This window comes from Choristoneura fumiferana, chromosome 27 (assembly GCF_025370935.1).
Source record: "Choristoneura fumiferana chromosome 27, NRCan_CFum_1, whole genome shotgun sequence".
Classification (NCBI taxonomy): Eukaryota; Metazoa; Arthropoda; class Insecta; order Lepidoptera; family Tortricidae; genus Choristoneura; species Choristoneura fumiferana.
Genome location: NC_133498.1, coordinates 8,710,375 through 8,725,665, shown reverse-complemented (window position 1 = coordinate 8,725,665; position 15,291 = coordinate 8,710,375). Strand labels below are relative to the sequence as shown.

The window sequence follows — 15,291 nt, the reverse complement described above, 5'->3', positions numbered from 1 at the left end:
AAATCACCATTAAATAGAACATGTACCGCAGCTGAGTAAAGACCTCTTCATTTTCACGCTACTTTGCCTTTTATTCACGTGGGTGGATGTGGGTGGGCGCATTGGATTATTGATTGAAATAGAACATATTTGATCGAAACTCTTACGAAGCTGTCTATTAAAAAGGTTTGGTATTGATATGAAACTAGAACTAGATAGGTATTATACGTTACGTTAGAGGTTTGGGTTTGAGATTTGGGTCTATTTTGACCCTTGTTATCATGGCAAGTAAGTATAATTTTATATGCATTCGTCTACTTAGTACCTACTTTGGTTTCAAAACATAGGTACTAAGAGTCTATGAATATAAAAAGGAATTGATTAATTTAACTTGACGAAGGTTTTCGTAGCTGTACTGTACATAAGCGCCATCTCTATTTTTTTACTTAAGCCACGTGTGCTACTAGGTCCTTAACGCTTTAGGTCTATAAGCTGATTGAATGCTATAATAGTTTGACTACTCACCGCTAGATGGCGTTATTTTGAAATCATCTACGTCTTGGGTTCAGCAGATTAACTTTTTCTACTCAACACTAGATGTCGCCACGAGTATCAAAACGTTAGATTTAATCGTGACAATTGTATAATGTATTCAAGATTCATTATCTAAGCATTCAGCAAACCATCCGCTGTTGCTAAATCGATTCGCATCATTACCTCTAATGTACGTATTTCATTACAATCACGTCAGTTAGGTTGGTATAACGTTTTTTTCTAGTTTTTTCATTAAGTGTTCAATAGAGTTAGCGCTAGAGACGGGGTAATTATTTCCGAAGTGTGGCATTATCGAAAGGATGATTTGTGGACTGAATAATGTACATCGAATCATTTAGAAGTGTTTATACCTACAGAGAAATAGAGTACTTAATCGATGTTTTAATCGATACGAGAATTAAAGACAATTAATTATGACAAGAGTTAAAAGAAGCGCTTTTCTTTCATCATCGCCAATATACGTCCCACTTCTGGGCACAGGTCTCATCTTTGAATTAGAGGACTTGGCCGTAGTACCCACGCGGACCGAGCGCGGATTAAAATTACCCTGGTCTCTACACGATTTGTCCCTTCACCGTAAAGCTTGCGGTAAATTTCAAACGTAATTTAGCACATGCATTTAAAAAAGTCAGTCACGAGCCCGGATTTGAACCCTCTACTTACTCACGAGTCACATATAGACGATCCTTTTGTGAATTTTTCATATTATTTCACAAGGTCAATATATATCTATCTATCAATACTAGTACAGTCATCAATGCGTAGACGTTTATCTCTATCCCGCGGGAATAATGCAATTTTTCGGGATAAAAATTAAATTACCCTATGTCCTTCCCAGGTCGCCGCCCGGTTGGGCGACCCAGGTACCGCTGGGCGCTGGGAGGACAGTGTCCAGGCGGATCTGCGACGTCTCCAAGTCGACGACTGGCAAGAGGCTGCGCACGATCGGGACAGATGGCGTGCTCTCGTTTCGGACGCCAAGACCCTCTTTGAGTCCCTGAGCCAAATTAGTTAGTTAGTTATGTCCTTCCCCGGGAGTCGATCAATCCGTATACCGATTTTCCGGTTCACCGGTTTAGACGTGAAAATGTAGCAAATAAATAAACAGACAAACTTTCGCATTTATAATATTAGTGGATATTCTTTACCAACAAACTGTCTGGTAATTTGACTAACAAATTACCGAGCAACACCGTGCTCAAAAGCTTTTACGTAAACAAGAGGCTCCCTAATTGTAGAAAAGACGCGAGAAAGCAAATAAAGTGACTTGTAAAAAAGTTTAATTAACGTTATCCGACTTCGTACAGTAAGTAGCAAGTTACGTGGCCCGTTTTTTCCCCCTTTGCGTTGAGCTATTACCTGCTGTGCTGCGTTTGGAGTTTAGGTTGAAAGAAGGCGAGAGTAAGACAGCCGGTGATATTACTGGCACTTGAGGTATCCCATCTTAGGCCTCTAGGTTGGCGAAGCCTGGTGTTGCAGATGTTTATGGGCGGTGGTGATCTCTTACCATCAAGAGACCCACTTGCTCGTTTGCTATCCAGTCGAATAAAAAAAAAGAATCCTACTTCCTACTTATATTATTCTAAGGGGCTGTTTGACCATCCATTGATTAGCTTTAACCGACGGTTAAATGTGATGCCGTCTCCGTCAATTCGAACAACGCAAATAGAGAAGGCATCACACCTAACCGCCAGTTAACACTAATCAATGGATGGTGAAACAGCTCCTAAGTGTGAAAGTTTGTATGTCTCTGTGTATTTGTTTTTCCTTCACGCTAAAGCGGCTGGACGGATTTGGATGAATTTGGTATGTAGATAGCTGGACATCTGGAATAACACATAGGCAACTTTTTATCCCGAAATTCTCACGGGATGATACAATCTCGAAATAACAACACTGTTAGGCTAAATCATGAAATTTGTTATGGTTGTTTTTAAAGCAATGTCAATGAAAACCTCGATTAAAATTTTTCTCAAATTCTAACGGGACATTTTGTTTGTTTACTTCTTCACGCTAGAATGGCTGCACGGATTTAGATGAAATTTGGAATATAGATAGGGAACTTGTAAAATCTCGGAATTTCGATTCAACTGATACTTTCGATCTACCAAGTAAGCATTGTACACTTCCACTGAACGTAGATATAGTTTTGTAACTAAGGGACCCTTACATTCCTGTGTTATTATTATTATTTTGTAATTTTTTTCTTTAACTTTATACTGTAGGTTAAGTATTTTATTAGTAGGTAATTATTTTATTTTGAATAAACGACTTTCTGCCAATTTTACGGCGCATTCTTCTTATTTCAAAAAATGACGTGTAAAAGTGCCCATTGCGGCCTATTTACTGAATAAATGATTTGAATTTGAATTTAATGATTTACGTGTGCAAAGCCGCGGGAGAACACCAGTATTTAAACGTCCAAGACCCGAGAACAAACATTCGTATTATTCATACGTACAATCTGCCACGACCGGGAATCTTAAGGAAATGCAGCTATAGTCGACTTACGACACCCACGGGAAGAGATGCGTCCGTCATATTCTACCTAAGGGCAGCTACCACCAGAGATGTGCGAGGATGTGTTGAGAGGAATATGTTTATCATGAACCAATAGAAACGCTTCATTTACCTCGCCTCGCACAGCTCTGCTCTGGTAAAAACAGCTGAGAGGAGGCTCCGCTGCGGAGCGAGATGAGGTAAATAAAGCGAAGACATTACTGGCACGTGAGGTATTCCATCTTGGGCCTCTAGGTTAGCAACGTATCTGCAATACCCCTGGTGTTGCAGATGTTTATGGGCGGTGAGACCCACTTGCTCGTTTGCCATCCAGTAGAATAAAAAAAAACACATCCTCGCTCATCTCTGGCGGAAACGCAACCAAACCCGGCAGCAGCTTAACTGAAAAAATCGGACAACTGACAGAGATTAACTTCGTCATGAGGTTATCTTAACACTACAAAAGCTTGTTAAACTTGTCAACTCGGGCAAAACTTCGGATTAAAGTAAGATTACCGAGCCGACTTTAACTTACAAATCCTATTTTACAAAATAACCATACAATAGCAAGCCGGCGAAATCTTACAAAAAATGCCCTTTTCAAAATATTTATCGCAAATTCGTCAAAAAAAGCTGTAAGTTGAATCACTTGAAATATAATTGGGTTGGATTTTTTTTCGTTACAAATCGAAACTGAATAACTATTCATAAATAACACAAATTTATATACAACTAGCTATTGCCCGCGGCTTCGCCCGCGTGGGATTCGGTTATCGCGCGCGGTTCCCTCGGGAACTGTGCATTTTCCCGGGATAAAAAGTAGCCTATGTCACTCTCTGGCCGATAAACTATCTCTATGCCAAAAATCACGTCGATCCGTCGCTCCGTTTCGACGTGAAAGACGGACAAACACACAAACGCACACACTTTCGCATTTATAATATTAGTATGGATATGGTTAATTAACAAAAATAAATAAAAATAGAACTTAAACTAACTTACCTACTCTAATCCTAAAAATCCATAGCAAGTTAGTGCGAAAAGTGTGAATTATTATAAAAGTATGAAGGTATTTATTGGAATTTCTGAATTCATTCGAGTTTCGGTTTCGACGTCCAGGAATGATCGATCAAGCAAGTCACGTCAAAGACTAAGGACTGCTTTGGTTGCTTTACATTTGGCAACTTTTTTAAAATCTCTATGGGAGGGGGGGAGCTGCTGCTCCCTGCTCCCCCGCGACGCTCATGGTTTGTTGGGAGGTAAGTCCTTTGCCTGGGCAGGCTAACTTCCAAGCGTCTATGGCTTCCGACAAGTACGTTACTCAAAATCACGAAGTGATGGATTTTTCCAATGAGGGATAACGTACTGTGTGCAAAAACGCTGGCAAAGCAACGCTGGAGACGAACGCCGAGACCATATAATTACGTAAAGTAAAATTCAATAGAATCTGTCAATTTTCTACATATTTAAGACACCCTATCGGGGGCACACTTGATTATATATGTCCCTGTTGTTGCAATTATGATCTAAAAGGAATCAAAAAAGAATAATAGTCACATCACAAAGCCTTAGGCAGCCCGGTGTTTATATTAGTAGGCTGGAAGTGTCTACAGGATTGTCAGATTCTATTGAATTGGAGTTTATTTATTAAAAGTTATTCAGTTTTAATTTGCAACGAAATATAGGTAAATAAATAATTGGTTTGATAGTTTCCTGGATATTTTTTTAACGTAATAGCAGACAAACGAGCAGACGGTTCACCTGATGTTAAGTGATTACCGTCGCTCATAGAGATCCGCAGCACCATCAGGACTGCAGATGCGTTGCCGGCCTTGCAAGAAATGGTACAGCTTTTTGAAGGTAACCATTATCGTAGTGTTGGAAAAACCTTCGCTAAACTGTTCCATAGATTACCATGTGCGTGCGCACTGGATGACCGCCACCCATCAAGATGATGTTGATGGAAGCTACTTAATCTATTTACCCCCCGTTTCACAATCCATTGATTAAATTATTTGACGGATAAATGTGATGCCGTCTCTGTTTGTTTTGTTCAAGGAGACGGAGACGGCATCACATTTATCTGTCAAATAAAATTAATCAATGGGTGGTGAAACAGCCCCTTAGTCTGTCAGTTACATTATCAAAAGACTATGGACTCGTATTTGGGCGTTTTCACAAAAACGTGTTTTTTTATTTTTTTATTCGACTGGATGGCAAACTAGCAAGTGGGTCTCCTGATGGTAAGAGATCACCACCGCCCATAAACATCTGCAACACCAGGGGTATTGCAGATGCGCTGCTAACCTAGAGGCCTAAGATGGGATACCTCAAGTGCCAGTAATTTCACCGGCTGTCTTACTCTCCACGCCGAAACACAACAGTGCTTCACGGCAGGATTAGCGAGCAAGATGGTGGTAGCAATCCGGGCGGACCTTGCACAAGGCCCTACCACCTGCAAAACCTGTACCAGTGTACCTTTTCTTTCAAAATGTATTTAATTTTTTCATACAAATTTTATGACTCATTTTTGTGACTCCCAATATCGAGTGTATGACAACGTCACTAAACTGTCATTTTTGATTGGAACATTGTTTTAAACACGATTATGCTTTCGACTCTGAGCAGGAAAAACCATATTTTTTCCAAAATTAAAAAAGAAAAAGCGTACACTTTTTTGTGAAAATGCCCATTTTTTCTACTGTCAGTCAACCGAAAAATGACAAAGATGAAGACGTCACGTGCTAAAAAGAATCGCACGGAGTGATGCCAGTCGGAGCTTCTATCTTCATTATATTTATTAACAAACAAAATAAGTGTTGATATTTTCGGAGGTGCGAGCCCGGGGTTGAACTCACGATCCTCTGCTTGAGAGGCCACAGGTCATACCAAGGCCACCACGGCTTATCCTACTAATATTATAAATGCGAAAGTTTGTGAGTGAGTGAGTGAGTGAGTGAGTATGTTTGTTACTCTTTCACGCTGAAACGGCTGGACGGATTTGGATGAAATTTGGTATGTAGATAGCTGAACTTCTGGAATAAAACATAGGCTAATTTTTATTCCGATGTTCCCACGGGATAGAGATAAAATCTCGAAACACTCGGCTTAGAGTCATGAAATTTGACATGATTGTTTTTAATGTAACGCCAATGAAAACCACGTTTTAATTTTCGGGATTTATGTGTGTAAAGCGGGTAAACACTAATACAATATATTAAACTTATCTGTGGATAACTCAGTCGAGCTACTACCCCATCAAGGTCAGCTACTCTTTCCACAACTAAACCGATGTAAACCACCCCCCATCTTAAAGAACACTTAAAAAACGACACTAATTAAAAAGTACCCTCCGAGCATTTCTTTTATTTCAGTCCCCCTACAAGGAGGTAGGGGTGGCTCGATTTATACTATGCCGTTTACAAGCGTTAAAGTGTCAGGTATCATACAAAATATGGTTAATTTAACTATCTATATCTGATTTTTATTTTATAAATCAATGTTTGTCAATGCGTGTTATCTTACGAAAATATATTTTTCCGGTTACCTTTACCTAACTAAAATCATTTTCTTTCTACAATGTTAATATTCCCTAGTATCTAGCCCAAAGGATGGGGACAGATGGCGTGCTCTCGTTTCGGAGGCCAAGACCCTCTTTGGGTCCCTGAGCCAAATTAGTTAGTTAGTTAGTTAGCCCAAAGGATAGGTACGGTAAGGTACGGAGTGGCTGGCAAGCGAGCGAGCAAGACTTCTGTAGAAACAAATCGGATAGGTTAAGACTTAACTTTAGAAGATGTTTTGTTAATGTTTCGGTCAGAAAAAAAATCTTTTGAAATAATTAATATATGTATTTGTAAGTATGTATATGCATCAAGCTAATTTAAAACAGTAAAATACAAATGTGGTGTTCGAAGTTTTTTTTTTCAGTTTAATGATTAAAAACTTGCTTAGGTACCAAATATTATTAAGGTATTTGTAATGCATCAAACTAACTTATAATAATTAAAAACAAATGAGGTGTCTGAGGTTAACAGTATAAAGACTAAAACATGTAGACTAAATATTAAATAAAATGATTCAGACGTTATTGCATGATTTATTTTTGACTCTTAAACTCACTCTTTGTCGGACCCTATCTGGACTCCTCTCATCTACTCAAAGGTTGACTGGTAGAGATCCCTTAAAGGGATAAGCCATGATTTGTTTGTACATTGGGGAGTATCCTCAAAGGTGTTTGTGAGTTTTTGTTGTCATTTTTCTTTTCTTTTGTACAATAAAGAGTTTACATACATACATATTTACAACAAACCTCTTTACAATTTTTCTCATTAAGAGCGTTTATACCTGCTGAGCTGGCAACGTTGCATTTTTGTTAGTTTTTCTCGATTATTCCATAAAAATTTAATGAAAATCAGAAATGTTTTCTGATAGAACACCTTAATTATATAAGGTTAATGTGTCTACTCCAATAATTATTCGAGATAAACTTTTATATTCCAAAAACGAACTAATGTTTATGGCCGGTTTTTAAAGAAAATAAAAGTCTATAACGAATAATTATTGGAGTTAGACACATTAACTTATATATTAAGAAGTGTTCTGTCAGACAACATTATTAATTTTCATTCAATTTTTATGGCGTAATCGAGAAAAACTAACAAAAATGCAACGTTGCCAGCTCAGCAGGTATAAACGCTCTTAATTATAGTAGGGTAGGAGTGGGACATCATTTAGTAGGTACACTAAGGACGCTGTTTTGCAATACATTGTCCACTGTTTAAATGATTTTCTAAGGGTTGACATTGTATTGCATAACAGCGTCCTTGAGTAATAAAGTATGGCAGAAAAAAGAAACGTGTAAGATTTTTGACAACTTTTTTTTTTTACTTAGAACTGAGACATAGATACTTACAAGTGGCTGAATGAAGAGGCCTTTGCCCAGTAGTGAAGTAGGTTAATAGGCTTTAAAAATGATCTAGGCATGTCCTTAGGTACCTATGTTATTCACTATTACCTATCTGTGGTAATTCAGACAAGTTTTCAAAATTTATAGACTTGAATAAAAACAAGCTAAGCGTATTGCTTAATCATTACACGTTTATTATGACTTAATTAAGATAATTAAGTACTTTATTGAACGTTTGACCTTATCTTTAATGAGGGCTATCTCGTATGAATTCGCCGCTAGAGGCGCTGGTGTAGCGAAAGGTCTCCGAAATGTCAAATGTCACTCACTGTTTTTGGGTGAGCCACGCGGGTTTATTTATAATTAGAATAATTTTGTGAATGTTTTGCAATACCTGCATGCATAGATATTAGTTAATAGTCTCTAGCCTAGATAAACATATTACTTTAACCTTATCTTTTTTATTGAATAATAAAATAAAAATTACTTAGATATAAAATATTTATTTCACTTCTCATGCTCTAAAAGTAGGTCAATATAGCCTTAAGACGCGGGAGTAAAGTGACTACTATAGTCCCTATGGAGTAAAAGTAATTATTTATTTAATTTACTTCGAGTGACTTAGATAAACTCAAACAGTACTTGCTTAGTTTGTGGCATAAAATAAGATTGTGTGTGGACCATTTTCATGACGAAAATGTTACGTTCTTAGTCTACGTGTTCTTAGTTCTATGCTTTTTCCGCGCGCCAGGTGGCTCCATTCTATTTATTCCAGTTTGTGTATGGACCATTTCGCCGATGCGATTTTGTTATATCTGTGTCTGGTTGAAAAAAATACTTACCGCAAAAACTTTGAAATTGTTGTAGAGCGTAAATCATACACGATTAATGACTATTTTTTTATCGCAATCAAAGTGAAAAATAGAGTTTTCACCTTAAAACTAAAAGTCAAAAACGCTCGGATAAATAGACACCTTCGCTAAAGCTCGGGTGGCTAACCACCTCTGGTATATTGGCTTATTTTAGTCCCTCGATAAAAATATACTATTACACTTAAAACAAAAAAAGTTGAAACCATTGATTAGTAAAATTAAATAGTCAGTAGTAAAATTCATAAATATAATATTTTACTATTTTCTTGTGTTTTTCTTTGTATTTTAGTAAATTGTATTATTTTTATACAAAGCTTTCTTCTATCTAGGTCCATTTTGTCTAAGTAAGTCAATAAATTATGTTATGTTCGGTAAATAAATATAATTCTGTAAAATAGCCAAGTAAAAAAAACCGCCCCACCTGTTTCTAACAATCACAATTTTTCAAAAGAATTAATTTAACAAAAACTCACCGCATTGCATTTACATTAAAAAAAGAATAAAATTGAGATACGAAATCATACGTCAGCATATTCAATGACGAAATGACAACTTCACTCTTATTTAAATACAACAAACAAACTAACACACATTACAATATAATAAAGTGAAAATAAAACATGCCGTGCCGTATAAATATAGTTCGAGCTATGGAAAAAAGTGTCCGAGGCCCCGCCTCAATAGAGGCATGTTCCAACCACGCCTTAGGAGGTGGGGGAGCGACTTTTATTTGCCAGTCAGTGCTTGCATTCGCGACCCGCGTACGGCGTATCGAGTTTAAAAAAAATAATTAAAAAGAAACGCTGTCATATTTTTCCTTGATTTCCCGCGAATTTTGACAGTTTGTTTTTTTAAAGTGCAGTGGTGTGAGTGTGTGCTAGGATTTTATGGTGATGGAGGACCTCTTTGGAAAATATAAGGGGTGGCTCTAATGTGGTAAGTTTCAGCAAAAATAGGTTTTTAATTATTACAATAATTAACCCCCAACATAATAATATATTGGAGGTAACGAAGAGATTTTTGAAAAAAAAAATCTATAACAATCTGACTGTATTTTACAGTGACATTTGCAATAATACATAGTAATATAATATCTATGGTATTTCTATATAAATGGAGTCAAAACCTATACTTTATTTAGAGGTTATTCAAGAGTTTTTGGTTGTTCAAGAAAAAAGACTTGCATAGTAGTATTATATAATAAGTCTAATAGATTCTTAATAAGCAAAATTTTATTTATTTAAAATATCCAATACTTTTGATAATTTCGACATATTTACGATGTATTTATCTCATTAACTTACTCGTAATAGGTATCCTTCGCTGCGGTACTCTTCTTTGCTATCCTTAATTCGCTGTCAAAAACAGCTTGTTTTCCAAAAAATGTTTTATGTATGATGGTAAAAGTGTATAATAATCTACCCATATAAATAAGGAGCTTTGACATGCCTTAGTTTAAATATAAATTACGTAATTTTTGTTTAGATAAGTGTTATTACAGCATTAATAATTATTTTGATCCAATAAGCTAAGTTATTCAACTTTAAATTTCATCTTACTTCAGCAATAATAAAATAAGTAATATACTTCTGAGTTTGACATAATATAGTATTTTAATGTTATTTAATATGGTACAAATCAATAGTTTATAAGTAAAATTTGCATGCTTGTTTAAGTAAAATGTACGCACTCAATAACGCTTCTCCAACTGTATTTACTACTACATTTTCGCAAATAAATATTCTTATTCTTATGAGGAATTTCTCCAGCTGTGGACTAAAGGGAAAAACGATAATAGGTAGGTACCAATATGGTACTAACTTTTAAATTTAATCGCTTACAGTCTATCAATATTTAACTAAGAAATTACAGGATTAATTATTGATAGGTGCTTTTTGAATTTTATACTATGTAATAATGTATAAACATTAAAGAGGCTCAAACTGTCTGTATGATAATAATGTTTTAAAGGTAATCCCGTTGCACCAATGTCGGAGAAATTTGGCCAGAAAATCATTTACAATGACGAGTTAAATAGGCTAGGTATTTCGAATTACTTCACTTACCATAATTTTATTTTTCATAATTCCACTTGCCATACCAACGTTTGCCATAAAATAAATAGAATCGTGCTGTATTCAGGATTTTTTAAAATGTCATCTTATAGAATGCTAAACTAACTAAGAAAGAAAAGACTAATTCAGAAATAAATTACTTTGTGACAAATGAAAATTATGGAAGTTATTTATGGCATATGAAATTCGGGCCAAAGATATTGAATCCGGGTATAAACCTACGAGGTGTACATTTTTCGAGGGATAGCAAATGTGTAAAAATATGTATTATTATTGGACCTATTTTGTTTTACAAATAAATGCAAATAAATAAATAAATGTAAATAAGTACTCGTATAATTATTATTAGGTATTTATGAATTACCTATATTGAAACCTATATATATATATATAGATATGTCGGCTTTTTAGTCGACTTCGAGAAAGCCGGTATCGTCAAAAAGCATTTTTTGTATGTTCATCAATAAACTGTTTTATGCGTCGGGTATCGAAAATAGTTTAAAAAACCGACCAAGAGCGTGTCAGACACGCCCGAAATAGGGTTTCGTAGCCATTACGAAAAAATTAAGTAATATTTTTCTAAGGATTCCGTGTGCACTAGGTATCACTGTCCAGTGGTGGTGTAGTGGTATAGCACGTGGCACGGAATGCCGAGGACCTGGGTTCGATTCCCAGCGCTGGTCTTATTTTTCTGGTTTTTCTATGCATATATATATCAGTTTGTATTTTCGATATGGGTTTTACGGGATGACCGTAAAAGTAACAAAAAAAATTGGAATTTAAATAAAAAATACAAAAAGATTCGAAGAAACCAATCTTATTTTATTGGAAGCGGTTCATTACATATTTTAATAATGCGAACTGCTAAGGAATCAAATTCGCCCTCCTCGTCTGTATTTCCGTGTAGGCTGTTACTGAACCAGTGAGATCTTTGGCCTCATCTGCACTTTACATCAGGTGGGATAGGGGTCAATCAAGGGTCAGTTTCATGTGGAAAAAAAGACTATAATAATATAAAAAAAGCTATGATGAAATGTTAATATACGAGTAAGCCTTATAACACTATACCTTACACTACTACCTACTTACCTTACTTTACACTTTTTGTCTGTCCCTGACTGAACGCTCCTCAAATCCACTCAAACTGACTGCTAGAGATCCCTTAAAGGGATAAGTTCGCCTTTGTACATATATTTAATTGTTTGTCATATGTGTTTGTTTACTTATTTTGTACAATAATGAGTTTACATACATACATACTATACCAACAGGAGATATCGACGAGCCCACCTTTACTTTTTAGTACCAAATTTGAACTTACTCGAGAAACAAACGCACATTGCAAGTTAAATTTAAAGCTTGTAAAAAAACCTCCAGTGGGTTAAGTGCTCTAAGTTTCGAGCAATGTACGTCGTATTCGTTTTGCCAATAAATTATATTAGTGAAATAATAATTATTATATAAATGCACGTATAATTTTGTTTGAACAAATGCTACAACATTGTTCAGAACTGCGCGCGTTTGTTGCTTTTGTTGTAATTACGTATTTGACGCTTTGTTTATTCTTGCGGTGTTGTAGACGCGAGAATTGTTAATGTCATGCTTTAATAGGTATTTACCTATAAGTACACGATGACAGTAAGCGTGGTGCGTTTTTACCCGACTACCCGAAGGGGGGTTATGTTTTTCGAGCGCATGTATGTATGTCCATTTCTTTGGCCTCGCTGCAGCGTAAACGGGTGGACGGATTTTAACATATGATCAGGTATCGTTTTTGTCATAACTGTCGGAGTGACATAGGCTATTAATAATATTTCAATATGGTGTGTGCAACGAGGAATTAAAACTTATACTAGAGCCGGAATTTAATATAAAATTATTATTATTTAATGTGTTTTTTTTCTTTAATTGTATAATATAGTTTTTAAGTATTTTATTTGTAAATATATTATTATGAAAAAATGACTTTCTGCCAAGTTTCTTGCGGCGCATTCTTCTTGGCAATGATGGTCTTTCCGAAAGCGCTGGTAGTTTAAAAAAATGACGTGTAAAAGTGCCCATTGCGGCCTATTTACTGAATAAATCATTTGAATTTGAATTTGAATAAGTTTTTGGTAAAAAAAAAACATTTTTAATACAAGATTTTTTTGCTGACTGTACTTTTTGTCGACTTTTCTTGCATTGCCACCCAAACTACATTTGCATACCACATTTCAAGTCCATGCCATTAACCGTTGAAGAGTTCCGTCCTGCGGAGACGATCCTGGCCGGACTACCAGGATTTCACTAACAGATTATTGTATTATCACGCAATTTACATTAGTACTTATGCCAAATTTCAATTCCGACTACTCGAAGTTGGTCGAATTTAACTTGCAAGATTTGATTACAGACAGACAGACCACGGGACAGGTGAAATTAAATAAAAGCTTGTAAAAAGAACAGTTTATTTCAGACGGAGTCCACATAAGCGCTAATATTTTAACTAAATATACCTACTTAGTTTACAATAAGGAGTTTACATACATATAAAAACATAAAAAACTCACCCATGAATCGCCCATTATGGTATCATCATCAAAGCCATAACTGCTTCTCGCAAATGTTCTCGACACAGGCGAAGTCGCGGGCGATAGCTAGTTCCTAATTAATATTTCTTCTCAGACATACGCACAATTTATCGACACAAAGCATACACTGCAGATGACATAATATATTACTGTTTACACATAATTTCACACCTGTAATAATTTAATTAGTGACAAAAGAAACTGTCGGCCATATTGACAAACTATGGTGACAAATATCTTGAAAATATTAATGTGAAAAGCGAAAATAAGAGACTATTTTTTTTAAACCACAAAGCTTGCATGGAGTTGCCTTTAGCCACAAATAATTTTATCCTATAAATCTCACTATCCCAATTATATTATAATAATTTATGTAAATGCTAAAGATTGTTAATCTGTATGTTTGTGTGACCTTTACACGTCGAAACCGCGGACCGATTTAGATGAAATTTGGTATACAGAAGATTCCCGGGTAAGGGCTAAGATAGTTCCAGCGCGATAACGATTAAACGAATTTTACGCGGACGGAGACGCGTGCAACAGCTAGTATTATAAACGAGAAAGTTTGTGAAACATTTTTTGCTTAGTCATGCAATAGCGTCTAAACTGATTTAGATGAAAATAGTATGTATGTATGTAAATACTTTATTGTACATAAAACAAAAATAATACAAAAAGAAAACAACAAAACAAAAGAGTACAAAGGCGAACTTATCCCTAAAAGGGATCTTTTCAAGATAGGCGAACAGTAATCTATGCACAGTGAGAAGAAAGGAATAGGTATATAACATATAAATAAAAACACTTAATAAACAACAATTAGTATGACATATATATACACAAATAAACAAAAAATATGAATAAACAATACATATAAATAAAAAATAAAAAGAATAAGATTACATTATTAGATGAAAATAGTCTAAAGTCCCGAGGAAGGAAATGGCATGGTTTTTATCATAGACAATTGTATTAGCTCCCTCGGTATAGCAATTCTTCGTCGAAGTCGCTGGCAACAGTTAGTAGAATAGGTAAGGTCAATCAAGGACTTCAATTCATGAGCGACCATGGAACCATTTCACAGTAAACGTCATAGTGACATCGCATAAACTAACAAGGAAAATTGTAATGACTTTTCCTTTGAAAAGGTTCCATGGTGGCTCATGAAGTAAAGTCCTTGACCGTACCTAGGTCAGTTTTATGTAAAAAAACCTTTTTTTTAAGTCACTGTATTTTTAGTTAATTTTTGCACTGAATTTTAAGCAAAAATTAGGAGACTTGATTGATGTACGCCTTTGTGATTTAATAAACACTTTTAGTTTTAATTTTTTAATATGCGCAATACAGTTTACAATTACCTACAAATACATACATAAATTTAGTAATAAAATAAAATCGGGCTCTATCTTACCTTCTTCACCAACCCTATTCGAAAAAAAAAACAGGTAACCATGGTCTATAGTTATAATTCCCAACACCACCGCTAGATGGCGTTAGTAGGTTCTTTATGGTCGATGCTTCGCACGACTAGGATTTAATGCCCGCGATCGATTCATGATAAAGCACCGCTGTTTTGTGCGTTATAAAATACCTAATTGTAGGAGGAATTCTGATTGCGTTTTGATTTTGCACTGGAAAAGTGGTGTAAAGTTCATACGTTCATTGATTATTGAGATTGACTGTTTGGAAATGAGGAAAATCTGTCATAACTGAAATAAAATTTGATTAGTTTTAACCTCGTAAGGCCCAATGTCCTAAATTTAAAACATACGTCAAAGCTAATGTCAAACTTCACTAATTGACGTTAGGTAAGTTTCAAATTCTATTGATCAATT

General features: G+C 35.5%; 2 protein-coding genes across 2 annotated transcripts in view; both read left to right on the top strand.

Annotated features, from left to right (window-relative positions):
• LOC141443296 (uncharacterized) overlaps nt 1–15,291 on the top strand; it is a 465,577-nt gene that overhangs the window by 277,131 nt on the left and 173,155 nt on the right. The gene's annotated exons all lie outside the window — the stretch shown is intronic.
• The window catches only part of LOC141443292 (homeobox protein invected-like), a 150,184-nt gene continuing 144,439 nt past the window's right edge, over nt 9,547–15,291 (top strand). Inside the window, exon 1 of the mRNA XM_074108525.1 lies at nt 9,547–9,747. The gene's annotated coding sequence lies outside the window, so the exon portion shown is untranslated. The remainder of the gene's footprint in view (nt 9,748–15,291) is intronic.